Source organism: Cinclus cinclus, chromosome 3 (assembly GCF_963662255.1).
Source record: "Cinclus cinclus chromosome 3, bCinCin1.1, whole genome shotgun sequence".
NCBI lineage: Eukaryota > Metazoa > Chordata > Aves > Passeriformes > Cinclidae > Cinclus > Cinclus cinclus.
Genome location: NC_085048.1, coordinates 58,691,814 through 58,708,447, shown reverse-complemented (window position 1 = coordinate 58,708,447; position 16,634 = coordinate 58,691,814).

Sequence of the window (16,634 nt, the reverse complement as noted above, 5' to 3'; positions counted from 1 at the left end):
CAATGGCACAGCATGGCTCCGCTCCTCAAAGCTACACAGGGCTTCCTTCACCAGGGGGTTCAGTTCCTGAGCACCAGCAACAAAACCTGGGGCAGTAGCTTGCTCTCATCTGCAAAATCCCTGAGTTGAAAAGAGCCCTTTTTCTTCCCATGTTCCAGCTCACTGAAGAGTGCTGCTCAAGCATTTTCCTTTCTGGCTGGAACCACATTTCCAGCTTTTCACAGACACGGCTTCTTTACTGATGGTTTGATAGACATGGAGTGACACCTAGTACACAGCGAAATGTAATATTTGTGTCAGGATATACATACAATTTGAATGCAGAGTTAAACTCTGCCCTCATGGATTTTTGCTGGCCCATAACTATAGGGGAATGCAGCGAGCTGTTAGCTAATACAGCCATGGTGATCTCACAGTACTCAATCATCACAGATCCATAAATGTACAGCTAAAACATTTCTATCAGCATTGGAACAGGCAGAAACAAGAACACAACATTTATAGCAGGCAGATGGCGTATTACTTCTGATACAAAAGAACTGATTTATGGTAAAGTATCACAAGAATCCCTCCCTACCAGTCAGGTCTTACTTGTACACATATTCAGGATCATGCTCTGCTCTGTTTGAAGAAAACTTCCTGGCCAATGTTGAGAGCCAAGTTTTTTGAAGTGCTTCCAGCACTCCCAGTAAGCTACCTCTTAGGGAGGTCACAATGCTTCACCACAAGCAGTCCATCAAATATTGAAGGAAGCTTGCCATGGTGAATACAAACTTCCCAGCAAAGCTCTGCCAGATCTGCAATACCCATCTCCCTGGATCTGCACAATCTTGACTAATAAGGCTTAACATAAGAAAAACCTATAGGGTAGAATGGAGCAATCTCCATACACACAGACCTCCACACATACAGGTATCTTCTTCTAGCAGGCTAGGAGGAAATTAGCATCTTATACCAGTGATCTTACAACACTCCTTTCTTTTTCCATTCTCCCAGTAAATCTTTAGTACCAACGATTCCCATTAAACTTCTACTGAGGGCAAAGTACTTCTGAAGGAATCAATTAAAAAAAAAAAAATCTTTCATGTGCTAAAAAGAAAAAAAAAAAAGATAAAGTAGTACTTAAAAAAAAAAAAGAAGAGAACTGCTATGCTAAAGTAATGGTGACATAAACCTCACATAACTCAGACTGAGATTTTTCCTCCTGCCAACTAGGACAAAAATCCCATACACTAAGTATGGCATATACAACACCCTAGGCTCTGTCATTTAGTTAAGGACAGACAGGTAGGCATAGCCATGAAAGTCTTAACAGCATAGATTAGGCAGTATGTGCTATGGCAACAACCTTGGTTTGTCATTCATACTGTACTCACATTTTTGTTTTCCTGCTGAACAGGGGGCTACACAAAAATAAATACCAGCAAATGGCTAGCAGGCATGGCACTGAAGCAAAGTCCTTAGTACCATGGGCCCTTCCAGCTCTACTGTAAACAAAGAGTGAATTACATTAGACACATAATACCAAGACTTAAGTCACAGAAGTAGTTCTTCAACTGTGATCTGGGAAGGGCTGTACAAAATCAGGGCAGGTGCTGTCTGCATAAGCAGGGAGCAAACACCAACTGATGGGTTTTTTGGGCTTTTTTTCTGGGTTGTCAGGCATCACCATTATAAACTATAGCCCCTGGTTAAAGCCAGTGTACAATGACAAGGTGCTGAGCAATTCCAGAAGACAACTCTATAGTAACCTCCCCTCCATTCCCTTGAGCTGCAGTACACCTGTGTCAAAAGGGAGCTACCCCCAACCTCAACAGGTCTGGCAAGAAGAGAGCAGAGAAGTGACGCTTATTATTCATGTGGTTCCCCCCAGGGCTAGCCATGGGTAGATAAACCATACACAGCACAGCACCCTCCTATAAAATTCACTGCAAACAGCTCTACAGGATATACATCCAGACCTTGCCTTGTCAATCACCAGAGAAGAAATTTTAACTTCATCTGTGACATCTATGTTCAACCAACCACTGGTGAATTGCTGGCAGCTGTTGCAGCTTTCTGCAGCAGTCCATCAGTTTGCTCCATGTGGTTTTCTTGGGTTGCCAACCCTCTCCTCTCCTCTAGAGAAATTTGGGGATAGTCTGCAAATCAGATGTAATACCATGGAAAGCTGCTCCTGACTACAGAAAACAAACAAAGATCCCGCAACTTTTTCAGCCCTATTGAACAACTCTAAATGCACCACGTGTCATACTGGACACAATAGAGTATATTCACACATTCAGCATATAATCAACTCCTGGGAGCCCAGTGACACATTGAGCTTCAGCTCTGCTCAGGGACAGCACATCCTTCGGTCTTCAGGAAGTGACCATTGAGCACATCCATTCAGCCTGCCCAGAAGGCAGAAGCAGTCTGCACAAGGAAAGCTGGACTTCATTTCCCTGTGCCTGGGTGTTTGTTTCAGGAAATGTCCCACTCCCAAGCCAAGTTTCACAATCTACCCCAACTGCTCTGTCAGATGCAGAACAGAGCCAAGCAGATATGTATGTCTGGGATGATCCAAAGCATTTATTTCACCACCTTTTTTGCTATTTTCAAAATGTGTTTCTGAAAGCACTTAATTTTCTTATTTTTGTTGATGATTTACATTTCCGAGGTAACACGTGAACAAAAGTTCTGACTTTGTTCCTAACTTCTAACTAATCACATGAGAAAAAGGAACATCTTGTTAACACTCCTTTCCCTTAATACTCTGACTCTACACGAAACTAATGATCATCCTCTAAATCCTCTCTCTACTCACCAGTTTAATTACAAAGATGATAATTGATTAATGCACTTGAGTTACCTGAAGGTGTGACTGAACACAGATCACTCAACCCCAGAAAAATGCACATTAATTAGTTCTGCATTAAACTGCTTTCCTCTTTATTCAACTTCAAAAGAAGGTGCAAAACCCCACAACACAGCAACAAAACACTAAGCTTTCAGTATTAAACTTCTGAGGTAATTTTATTTTACTTTATTCTTTAGGAAGTCTCGCATTTTCTTGCCTTGAATTTCATAGTCATCTACATTTTTTTTTTTTAATGATTGTAATTTTACAGAAAAAACACACCAGGCCTGGAGGTTCAATATGCATTCGCAAAGCTCTGCCAAAGACCTGCAGTCTTGAATTAGTTGGCTTGGGCAAGGAAGTAGAAATGACACTGATACTCAACAGGAATGTGCACAGCATTAAGTGCATACCACAACTGAAACCAGGTACACTCCCAGACAGTGGTTTCAATGTCCTCACCTACGAAGACAGTCAAAGAGAAAACTTTATTTAAAGGTTTCCTCACTCTTTTTTAAGATCTCACAAAAATTCCTCCAGCCACAGGCTGGTCTACAGACTGTTCATAAGACTTTTAGCCCTGAAAAGCAGGTAAGCCTTCCCTGACTGTAGCTCTGCACCATAACTCACACTGCCCTTGGTCTGGTAAAGCTCATGTTTCACCTGTCCTTAGAGCCACAATCCTGTCTGTAGATGTTCTGAACAGCCTCAAGGACTGGCTAGCTTTATTCTTTCTGTGAAAATCCCCTCCTGGTCTCTACACTAGACTAGAAATCATTCCCATATCATGACCTTCTCCTTGCCCACTGCCCTGTGACCAAGGTAGTCACCAATCCCTTACCACAGGTTGAGCAACAAAAGCCCCAGGTGATTTCAAGCAAAAAATTCTTCTGCTGCTCTGTCTCCCTTTGTCCAGGAAGGTCTCCTGAAAAGTGGCAGGTAGAGCTGGTGACTCAGCTTTAGGAGAAGCCTAATCCTTCTCCTGGTCACCAGAAAGGGACACTAGGAAGGCAGACATGGGGCAGACCAGAAAACCAGGCTAGCCAGAAAGGGAAGAGCAGAACTTTCCCTTCCATGTCCTAAATTACATGTTTCATATAATCTCTTCTCCTGTGCACATTTCTTCCCATACTTGGCATTATTTATTCACTTTCAAAGCACAAGCTATCACACAGGATACAGCACAGCCCCACAGACTCCTGGTGCAGGGTTAGAAAGGATTTTTCCATCAGCCTCTGTCAACTTAATACATGATCAATACATGGCTCCAGCAAAAGTCAAGCAAGAGAGCTGATGTTGCATTTTAAGATTTATATTTTTAAGAAAGATGATGCATGCCATTTTAAGAGCATCCAGAAGCAATCCAGAGTGAACTCCTCCCCTTCTGCCATTATTCCTGGTGGTGGAAAGTTTTTTTTATCAAATTGTTTGTTTCAAAGTTTATTGTTTATTTCATCATCAGCTATGGAGAAAAGAAAATAAGCCTGTGTTACCGCAAAGGACTAGGAGCAGTAACTAAGTCTTACTGAGGCTTCTGATGGTTTTGCCAACACCCACAGATCACTTCAGTGATACAGTTTTGAAAACAGGATGACCAATAGGGAAAGGACAGAGAAACTGAGTATGGAGCTTGAGCTATGTGAGACCCATCACAAACCACAGCATTCTAGCGGTAAAGGGATTAGAGCTGCATAGAGCACAAGTGATAGATGCATAAACCCCATCACCAGCTTGGGACTCTCAATTTCAAAACATTTTTGCAGTGAGGCAACTTAAGAAAAATAAGCATTCCTAGCCAGGCAGAGATCAGTCATAAACCTTTTATGAAAGGGAGATGAACTCTCTTATTGTTATATAAAGCAACACTATAAATCAGGCCAGATCTATATAAAGCAACACTATGGACTTAAAGCAACAGTGGCATTATTCTGTCAGAGCTCAGACTGAACACCCCAGGAAAAACACACAATATCTGGTAATGCTCAGGGTCAAAAAGAAAAAAGCCCCAAAAAAACCCCAATCAACCCAAAGCAAAACAAACAAACAAAAAAAAAACCTACCAACAAACAAACCCCACCCCCCCCACCAGCCTGCCCCCCCCAAAAAACCCTTCAAAAGAATTGAAAACTGAAAAAAGCTGGGGATTTCTGTGAAATTCTCCTTGAAGCTAACAAAAAACAGCAAAAATTTGCAGAAATAGAAAGGCAGGCCTCATATTTTCTGTAAAGCTACCAACATTATCAATAGCTCGTTATCAACAGCACATTTGGTGATAGATACCATATTCAGCAATTAAATATGTACATTTTACAAATCACATGCAGGAAGATATGCTTCAGAAAATACTCTCCTACATTTTCCCAAATATATTATTTTCCCTCTTCCAGAACAGTCATCTGGTATAAATTTTTGGACCTTACATCGTGCACAAGAAAATAGCCTAGTATTTAAATTCTGCATTTACACCAGAACATTCATAATTGATTAAAAGCAACAAGAATGGTGGGGGGAAACAGCTTCAAAGTATTAACCTGAAACATAGACCCAAATTCAGTCTCTTGTTTAAATGTTTTGAAAAAATTCAGCACATCAAGACAAGCAAAGTGAAACACTGGAACTCCTTCTTCTCACCTCAGCACCCAAACTCCCTGGGTCACTCACCATTAATTCCATTTGACAGGCAGACAAACCTATAATTTGTCACACTGATTAACTCTTATCTAAGATTTTATAACACAGGGTCCTGAACTGCTTAATTGTTTTACTACACTCTATCAACCCTTACATTTTTCTTCAAAATAAAGAGACTGAAATTGATGCATGACAACGTTTCTCATGCTCACAAACTCATACATGTTTTAATTAGTGGCATTTTTGCTGGGAGCATGCTTTGAGATGGGCAGTCATTGTTTTAAGGGACAATCTTTACACACTTTCCTGATAATCTAAAGAGGCTGAAAAATGCTGAATAGCTCATCACAAATACTGCAAGGACATCCATGACAACATGCATGTGTGAAATGTGAATGCATGTTTGAAGAGTGGTAAAATACTGCTCTTTATCAGGGTTAGCACAACAAATTAGCACAAAGATGGTAAGAACAACCTAGCCATTTATACTCTGTAAACAATTACCCATTTGCTGCAATCCTGATCTTCTTAGCCTGCTAACTTGGCCAACACTAGAGGCTGGCAAGTGCTTCCCTCTTCCTTTCCACCTTACTTGTGCAAATGAAAATTTTCCCTTTCTGAAAAGCTCCTAGTGCCTCTCAGGGATCATGACTGAGAAGGCAAAGATCTAAAGCACTTCTCACTAGGAGAAGTATTTTTTGTTTTCTGAGCAAGATGAATATTTTAAAAGGGCTTGAGATAGGGAGAAGCAAGAGTTCTCAATGTCCTTATAAATGTGAAAGAACAAGAAAGTGGGAGGAGGTAACCCAAACTCTATGAAGCCTTTAGACTCTGGCTGGAGCAATGTTGATAGATCAGCAGCAACTTCTTTCCCACTCTGCAGAATGACCAAGGCATGACCTTAGTCTTGCCATTACCCTCAAGTCATCAACCTCTGTTATCCTGATTTCTTAAACAGATTGAAGATGTAATGCATTAGATTCCTGTTTTTGTTGGTTTATTGCAACCTTCATAAAATTCCCTAGCAGTATTTTTATGCTTAGCTGTTTTTAAACAGAGATCCATACCCTCTATGGAAGTCATGATTCCAGCACTTGCGCCTTTAAAGTAACAAAAAATAATCAGTACAATCCTACACAGTCTCCTGTAGGATTCCCTTCTCCAGGAAGAAAAAAAAATAGATGACAAAAGTTCTTTTATGAACCTTGTTCCCAAACTTTAGACATCACAACTCTCAACACTGGCACTCCTGAGAGGAGTATAAGGACTAAAGTATAAATTCTACTGTTGTCTTTATTGGAATTAACTGCATGAATGATGACTAGTAAAAAAGTAGTAGTTCTTCAATTATTGCGTCAAGTATGCCTTGGCATAAAGCTTTAATGAATTTGGAAGACTATTAAACACCCAGATATCTTTTCCTCCAACAAAGCAGAGCCAGCAGGAATCATGGACCTGCCCAGCTGGGTGTTCAGTACCACCCATCATCATCATCACCCCAGGCACAGACAGAGGCTGGTGAGGTACAAGCCCATTTTATAAACTGGGAGTATTCAGTGATTGTATCAGCAAATCTCTGTGCTGCTCTTGCGAGCACGTGCAGACAATTTTTGCCAACTCTGGCAGGTTGGTAGATCTACTAATTTCCATCGGGCTGAAAAAACTACCCTGACTCCCCCCTCTACTCCCTGAAGGTATAACAATGCTTTGAAGGAATGACTGGCTAAATAAAGTTGACAAATCTCTAAATTTCTGCAATGCATTCTTTTAAAAACAGTTGGAGTTCTTCTGTTGAAAATCTTTCCAAGAGGTTTCTGCCTGAAGCAGAAAAACCACTCTGAAAATTTTTTGTTTGAATGACTGAAGGCTGGCCAGAAGTAAACACAGACGAAAATATGATGTTAGAATATGGGAGGTGTGCTTAAGGGTGCTCCTACTACCTCTACCAACCATATTTTATATCTAATATTGTGTAATGCAGTTGGAAGCATAAAGACATTAAAATAGCTTTAAAATCCTAATGGCCTGCCCTTTCTGTTGTTGTTCCTTCAGTATTTTAAACAGGGGAAGGCTGAATTACTGCAGTTTTAGCTATATCAAGTATGAAACATCCAGATGCTGTACTGAAAATCCCTCTCTTGGGATCTGAGGCCAGGAAGGGACCACCTGGTTCAGCCAGTCCTGCTACAAGCAGCCAGGCACTGCAGACGCCTGGTCACATAATCCATCAGTCTACATCATGACTCACAAACACTTCATGGGATCTGAATGAAACCTGCAGCCTTCAGAAGGAGACCAAGGCCAGAGATACGAAGCATACAAGAGAGCAAGAGACTGAAGACCTCAAAAAGGTCCCATCACAATGTGAGATTTTCTGTACTAAAGGACACAGATCTATTGCCAATCTCCATCATCTGTGGAGCAAAGACAGGTAAAAACATAACCTGCTAACTGCTAAAAAGGAATTTTGAAACAAATTATATACAACTCACATTATAAATCATAGAGGTCCTTTGCCAACCAACCACATCCCTCTGGGTTCCTAAATCAGTGCACCCTATACCACCCCTGGGCATAACAGAGTCACATCCAAAAGATGACATTGAGCAAAATCCCCTCTGGATATAACCCTCCCCACCACGCACATGGAGAGGCTGGAAGATTAAGTCCCTAATTTAAGCACCTCAGTAGGTTGCTTGCCTGAGGTAAAATAATTCTGAGCCACAGAGTATCTCTTCTACTTCTTTCTGAGCAACAGCAACAAAAAAGAAAGAAAAAGAGGAAGAAACTGCTTTTAGTAATGAAAATGTAATTTAAGAGTCTGATACTGTGTTAAAAACTTGGAGATATAATGAATTCCAGAACTCATTCAAGTACTCCATTCTTAAAAAAAAACTATAATGAAAGGCTTACAAATGAAATTTAGTAGTAATAACTTTGGGGTCAAATCCATAATGATTTGTTTGGCAAACCTTTCACTGACGACACTTAAATGTGATTTCAATGGATGTTCTGCCTGAGAAAGGGCTTCAAGATTGGCCCACACTCTGTATATTTAAGTCACCTCAGCCCCAGCATTATACAGCACCAACCAGACACAAACCCCAGCATTATTTAAACCATTTGCACACCAGAGTCTCCAATTGCAGGGTGCAAAAGCCAGCAGGAAGCATTGATCATTCCTTTAGCAGCAAACAAAAATGCAATCTCTTTTACTTGGCTTTCTTATGATATCATTTGCCTTCTATAATAGTAGTTGCTTTTTTTAAAATGTGGATTTGCACAGTATTCATTTTGCCAGTTTCCACATATAGATGTAAATTTACTGAAATAGCTGTTCACAAAATCCAAAGCCCAAGGGTGGAGTCCTAAAAAATAAATATATGTAGTTTAAGTTCTTTTATATCCATACACGATAAGAAATCTAGTACTATTCTGGTGAGCCATAAAAGGGGAAGAATGGTAAAACCACAAACAGGAAAACAGAAAATAAATATCCATATCTTTTGCTCTACCCCTTCAAAACTGTATGGATACTTCAATGCAACCAATTGGCTAAGTGTTTCAAATGTTGGTTTTTCAAAGTATTTAGCCATATAAACTACCCTGTTGTTTCTGTTGGCTTCAAATGTTACTAAGCTCATGAATTCTTCCTTACGTATTATTATTATTATTCAAAAAAATACAGCCAACACTGCCTTTATGGAGAAAGAAAAACCTGAGTATCATTTGCTAGTTAACTCTTCTGGATCTGCATGAAAGTGAAATCAGCAACAGCAATTTTAAGCCAGGTTTTCTAACCACTGCACCTAATCACTGTTTTTGAAGTATTTTATTTCCCAAGTTGTACCATAGAAAAATCTCTGCAATCACAACACAAATTCAAGTCACAAGAGTGGCAGAGCACACACTAGAAAACTTATAATAGTCTAGGTACCCCAAAAAAATAGAAGTAGCAGTAGGTGAGACTTACTGCCCTACTGAACACCCAGAAATACCTCCAATAGCAGTCCTTTAATGTGAAGAATTTACACTAAGCCAGACCTGATCTCCACTTTTCAAATGCAAATATTTCAGTGAATGCAACCATCAATGGCACATTATCATAAAAGGAAATTTGATAATTGTTGCCTTCTTAATCTTTCAAGTATTCAGTCCTTTGTCAAGCTTCTGTAATCCAGGATATCAATGACTATACAGGGAATTTGTCTCCACTTCTACATTTCCACTTATTCCACCTCACACTCAAATCACCAGCAGGTCAATGACTTCATAGTCAACAGGTGTCAGTCACTGTCCTTCCAACAAGTCCATGAAAAGCCTGTTTGGAACACCAGCCACTTTAGCAGGAATCAAGAAAACACAAAACTGAGGTCAGCCCCCTTAAATACCACATGTACATGATTTGCAGGTCTTTCCTTTCATTTCCCAGGACCTTCCCTCCTGTTGTATTCTTCAGGACCAGAGAAGCCAGCCAGGAGGAACTCCAGATGACTGCAAACAGAAACGTATTTTCCCTTGCAAGTATCTAAGTTTCTCCACCCGAGTTGAGGAATGAACTCCACAACAGAGCAGCGAAAACGTGCATGCTGCTATTTTTCTCAAGAAGCGCTGCCCATCCCAACAATTCCTAGATAAAAAACAGTACTCATACAACAAAATCATAAGCTTATGAGCTGAAACTTTAGTCAGAGAAACAAGACTTCTTCCAACTTTAAGGAATGTGACAATAACAGCACATCTAACCCCGTTTGATAAGCGGCAGGCAATTCTCCATATAAGGTGAAAAATGTGCTAGTGTAGCTCATGAAACACTGCTAATTCCCTCCCTGTTCTCAATATTCAAGAACATAAATGAACATATAAATCAATTTGGTAAGTAAACCTTTTTCTTACTTGCATCTATAAACCATCTAGGCACTGCTCAGCACATAAAGAATTTTGAACTTAACTATTTAATTCCTTTTAAACACTTGGTATTCATATCATAGCAGTCTGAAAATTAATGTAAATGTGAGAAGTCCCACCCCCATTTGATTCCTAAATTCCCTTTATACTTTACCATTCCCCAGCCAACCCGTGCCTTCCAGCCCCTGACTAATCACGGCGCTGATGGCAGGCCAGGAGAGCTGCCAGGGGACGGTGAGAAGGGGTCCAGGGCTCGGCAGCCTGAAACCCAGCAGCCTCACACAACCACCACTCACACTCCTTCTGCCAGCCCCTGGGCTGGTGGGTGGTGGACGCACCAGGACATCGGCACAGGACTGCTGCTACTACTGCTAAGAACCTTTACCTCAGCCCTAATTGTCCCATCATCTCTACGTAATTGCAACAGAAACACAAGCACCATGTACCTAGCTGTGCACTACAAGAAGATTGCAGGCATTACATTAAGAGACTGATGAAAAGACTTCCGTTGATTTTTAGGAGCTCTGCACCAGAACCTAAGCCCAGGGGAAAGCTCCTTTATATGTTCCCTTTCCCTCAAACTAAGTTAGAATATCTGCAAAAGATGTATCAGTCCTGGCAGTGAAATTCACTTTGTTTTGTAGTTAGTCTCACATCCCAGCCCCTCCCACACCCCTCTCACTTTTTTTTATGCATTATTAGTTATTTTAATGGTCTGATAAACTGCATCCGCTGGATGGGGTTTTTTCCTAAGGAATGAAGTACCAATGACCAACAGGGCATAAAAGACAGGAGAGTCAGAACAAGTCCTCTGAGGTCTTTAGAAAACCACTCAAAACTGATGGGATTACCAGGGGACAGAAAACATCCTAAAATACTGTTGGTAATAGTGGGAGGGGGAAGGATTACTATAACAAAGTTATTGGAAGAAAAAAAACAGACCCAAAGTTCATTAATTACTCTGGAGAAGTTGCATTCTATAAGCCAGTGACTCAGACGAGAGGCACACAAGAGAAGTTTCCACACACACACTGTGCATATACATATCAAATGTGGGTTTGAACAGCAGGGAAAGAGTTCATTATTTTATTGATCTTTAACAAGAAGATATGGGAAAGTTTGATTTATTTGAGCCACAGAAATTTCAGAAAAATGAGATTATAGCTTCAGCTTGCCAGTCTTCCTAGTTTATCCACATTCAGCCATCCTGTGATACCCCTGAGGCAAGAAAACGCAACATGATGTGCTAAGAAGGCACCATAGATCAATTAATTGCTATCAAAAATTTAAGCTTCTATTAGTCAGAGATTCTTGTTTTGCTGACTTTTTTGCACTTCATCATCCATTGTGCTACCATGTAGAGTAGCACAGCCCATAAAATACTATGAGTCAGCAAATTACCATAATGATATGCATTTGAATTTAGAACTTGAATTGCACCGTTTGCTGAGCCCTGTAACAGAAAAAAAAAAATCAGGAGAATTAACCCTAAACATTATTTAATCCTTACAGAACAACTCTTTTAAGCATGTTTGCATGTTTAAGACTCTCATTTCCTGGAACCTTATCTAATCTAAATTCCATATGGAAGATTTTAGTGGCATATAAAGTTGCATACAAATTAACCACACTCCAATTCATACAGATAAAATAAAACTGTAAATTTAATAGTGATTAAAATAGAGCTGTCAAATTATATCTGAACTAACAACAAAAAGTTCAGACCTTTTAGTACAAATTTGGTTTTAAAGGCCCTATTATATAGACTTAATTCAGAGGATAACTCTGACATGGCTTAGTACAAACATGCTTCTAGTTGATTCACTTTTTATTCAAGGAATGCAAAAGGGAATGTCTATTATCCATGTGATAGCAAAGACCTCACATGGCTAAACCACAAACTTGGAGCTTTTCAGGATTTAGGGCTTAAAGCTTCAGAGATTATGGCTCCTGATCCAAAACCAGTTCAGAAAGCATGGCAGGAACCAGGATAAGATTCAGTAGAGAGAATTTTTGTGTATCTTTACGGACATGGCTTCTCCATAAACTTCCCATGAACTTTTGAAGACACCATTTAATCATTCCTATTTTTCCTCTGCAAAACTATATATATATATACACATAGATGTGTGTATATATCAATAATGCAAACAAGAATAAACAAAACAATACATTCACTTATAAAATTCCAATAATGAATGGAAAAATTTAAACTAATAATGAAGAATTATTAATCATCTTTTTACCATACTACTAAATGAAATATGGCAATCAATGTGTTATAGTTTCCGTTTCTACAAGCAACTTCAACTACAACAATTCTACAAAGAAATTCATAAGGATGAAAGCAAAAAGCCAACAGAAAACCATAAAAGTTCCCCATGAAAGGGTCTTTGAGGAAGATAACTGCACAATAAGAACTTCCTGTCTCAAGAGGATATAGAGAATACAAGTGAACAAAAAGTCAATGTCAAGCTCTCATCCTGAGATCCAAAACTAGTTAACTCCACATAGCTGCTTGAAATATTTACCAAACAATTTTAATTTGGGGGAGTGTCCTCCCTATAACACACAAATCCCACTGAAATGCAAAATACTGCAAAAAATAATAATAATAAAAGTCAGCATGTGGGCCAGAGAAAATAAAGCACTGTTCCAAACTGAAGTAAATTGTTATAAAAGTAACAAAATGTTTAAATGGGCTTATTGGTCAATCAGAGCTCAGACACTGGAAAAATCTTGCATTATTATTCTGTGGTAGGGAAAAAGTAGTAGTAAATGTAAGTATTTTAAATAATCTGGACACTTTTTTGATGATTTAGTCCCATTTGTTGTTCTTCATAGCTAGGAAGCTGGAAGTCTAAATTTCTACACCAGTTTTATATAAGTAAGAAGTAGCCACTGATTAAGAATCAGTCTGAATTCAGTGAATTGGACATGTCTCCTCCTTTATGTCTGTGACTTAACGTTCATAAAGTGCAAGAGAGCAAACATAATTGACTAAAGTCAAACTTGAAAAGCAGCAATAAAAACCTACCCTTTTCACCCGTTCTTAGCTCTGAATACACAGTCATTTACAATATAGGGTTCAGTGAATGATCTATCAGTATGGGTGACACCCTCTCCTACAGAGATAACTGTGCACGTGGACTTCTTGCAGGACATGTTCTCTAATAAAACTGTTGGCTCAGAGATTTGACAGTGACAATTCATCACAGATACTTTCACCCTTAGAAATACACCAACAAAAACTAAACTGTTTCATGGTACCAGCCCCCTTCATGTACCATTCCAGGAAACATTTCATAATAAGAGCATTGCTGATGGCCAGATACTGAAGCCAATCCTGATCCTGCTAGTGAAGAGTTGCCTCCCAGCAATGATCTCCTGCCTAGCCTAAATTTAAGGGACAGAGCAACCCTCCATTCCCCAAATAAATGTTCTACTATTTATGAGGCCTGACTATAAGGATGATCTTTTCATTCAGATTACACTTTCTACTAAGCTTACTACTTTCAATTTTTACCATTCATTACCACTCACAGTGTCTTAAGTAACAGCCCCTTACACACAGGAGTTACAGCTTTCAGGGATAATGATTAGCATGTTAGCTCTCTCTCCCCATGCCCACTAAGCTAAGCTAACCCAACCCACATTCACATTTTACTTTACACCACTTGAACCAGCCTCCAATATGCAATCATTTGTTACTCTTGTTACAAATGCTGCCCAAAATAAACACCATGTCCTAAACAAATTTTTAGACTGCTGTGAAGCGCCTGATAGTTTATATACACTATATTCCCTCCTACTGCTGCAATGTCCAGACCTGAAGGCAAAATCCCTCATGGAGCCCTACAACAACTGCAGCACCCAGCAGTGTTGCACCCTCCCTGACTTCTGTAATTCAACTTCTGGTGGTCAGTCTGTGTTTCCATAAAACACTAGTTTGCTGTGCAAGAATATTCCATGTCTCTGCAATCACTACCGCCAGACCTCTGCCTGGTGCCATCTTCTCCTCGCTCCAGTTATTCTCCACTTCAGCAGCATGCCTCAAATTCAGCTCCATCTCTTTGACGTTTAGATCATCCTGAAGGATTTGCAGAGCATCTTGAACCGTTTACAAGTACCAATCGTTTTCCTCATACCTCTCCAGAACAACCTTGTGCTACTTTTAAAGAACACACTGGAGACCATCAGGCACATCCCTCCATTGCCAACAGGGAGGGAAACCAGCACTGGGTGCTGGGGTCAGGCACAGAGACTCTACTGAAGCCTCATCTGACGCCACAAAATTAATAAAATCTTTTCCATTCCCAGTGGCAACAGGCAAAATACAAGGCAGCAAAAGGGATCTGTGGCTTTATAATATGCTATTCAAAATATCTGCTGATGGTCATAAGACAAAAAGAATATGCCAAAAAAACTGTATGATGTAGTCAGTTGGCAAATGGGGAAAATCACACACAAAATGAAATGCATTCAGCACTGTAAAAGCAGGGCTGTGGGAAACTGCTGGTTCTCCATATAAGGATCCAATATTTTTTCAATTTGCCAGCATAGCATAAAGCCCATTAAAAAAATCTTAAAATAAAATCCTAAATGTTAAATGTTAACCATGAAGAATACTTTTTACAATATTTTTCAAGAATGTTCATTTTGTACACCCAGGAGTCCTGCTTTTATAATTTGCAGCCAGTCTAAATGAAAAATAAGAGTTTTTTAACTTCTCCATATAAAATGTCAACCACCTTTTTAATTGAGAGCTAGAAAAGTGTAATTGAAAATTACTAACCTCAAGCACTCATTAGTGACAAATCCAAACCCCAGCTGAACACAGCCCTAATAGGATTAAAGAGACATTCAGGATGATGTATGTAGACCTGGTATGCAAGAAAAGCTGGAGAAAAATGTGTATCTATCCACAGAGCAAGGATCACACAAAGCTCTGGGAGGAGCGGTGCTTTGGTACCAGATGTGCACACACATTTTTCCTGGTGCCTCTCTCCCTCTGTTGTTGGAGCTGCAGATGCTCCCACAGGCACCCCCAGGACTGCAGGCTGGAGATATCACTGCTGGGCTCAGGAACCCCAATGTCACCCAAGCTCCCACAGGAAGGAAGCAGGGAACGGCTGGCCAAGCACCTCATGACAAGGCATTTCCAAAAATACAGCCACCCTCAGCCTATTTTTAATGGCTCTTTGTCACTTCTCCCACCACACAAAGCTCTTCAACAAGTCCACCACGCCTACAAAGACCCCGTGTACAGGTAAGCAGTTCGCAGGCTGAATTCCATGGTCTCAAGGTCCTTCTGTGAGCATCAAAATCATTGAGCATGAGATTTCCTATTGATCACATGCCACTGGCTGCACGTCTAAGGAGGCTCAGGAGGCTAAATGATTTTTTCCCAAGTCAATTTTAAATTGGCTTCCTAAATTGTCTCCAGATCTTTTCCAGACAGCAAAATGGAAATAATTAGAGGTGGTTGGAAAATGGAATTTTTGTCCTGTGGGGAAAGCCTGATAGTCCTGTACTTATTTTTATGCTAACACAGGCCAAAGTGTAAAAGCCTTAAAATATTAAGTAGAGCAAAATACTGTAAGGTATTCTGAAACAGCATCCTGCATGTGCCTAGACTTTTTTTGTTGCTAGAGAAAAACCTATTCCTCACATGGGCACACCAGCAGCCCACATAAATGCACAATTTTTAGCCTGGGATTCTTTCTACTCCCCAAGACCACAAGGCAGTGACACTGTTGACACAAGCTCTCCACACATCTCATCCTATTCCTCTTGCTGCATGGGCGAGACAGGAAGACAGCAGGAACTGCAGTTAATCACTGCTCCCTTGTTCATCTTCTGAAAACAAACTTAAATGGCCTATTTTGGCCATTTGGATGAGAAGGTCCCCCCCATTTTAAAACAAATGTCAGTCTGAAGTGATTTATTCTAATTTTTTCTGATGTGTACTGTGGAACCAACAGTTTCCCACTACCCAGATGCAAATTGAGCATAGTCACAGAGCTGGGAGCTGAGATACCATGGGGGGATACACAAGGAAGTGATCTCTAAAAGTCATACACAAACTGTGAACAAGAGTAAAAGGGAGATTCACTCTCAACACCTTCTATGGACAGGAACACAACTTCCCTCCTATTCTCCATGTACAGCACTATGCCTTCTACTGCCTAACCAGAGACAAGCTGTCACACCAAGGACCTGGGTAACTATGTCAAATAAAACTCTCTCCTCCTGA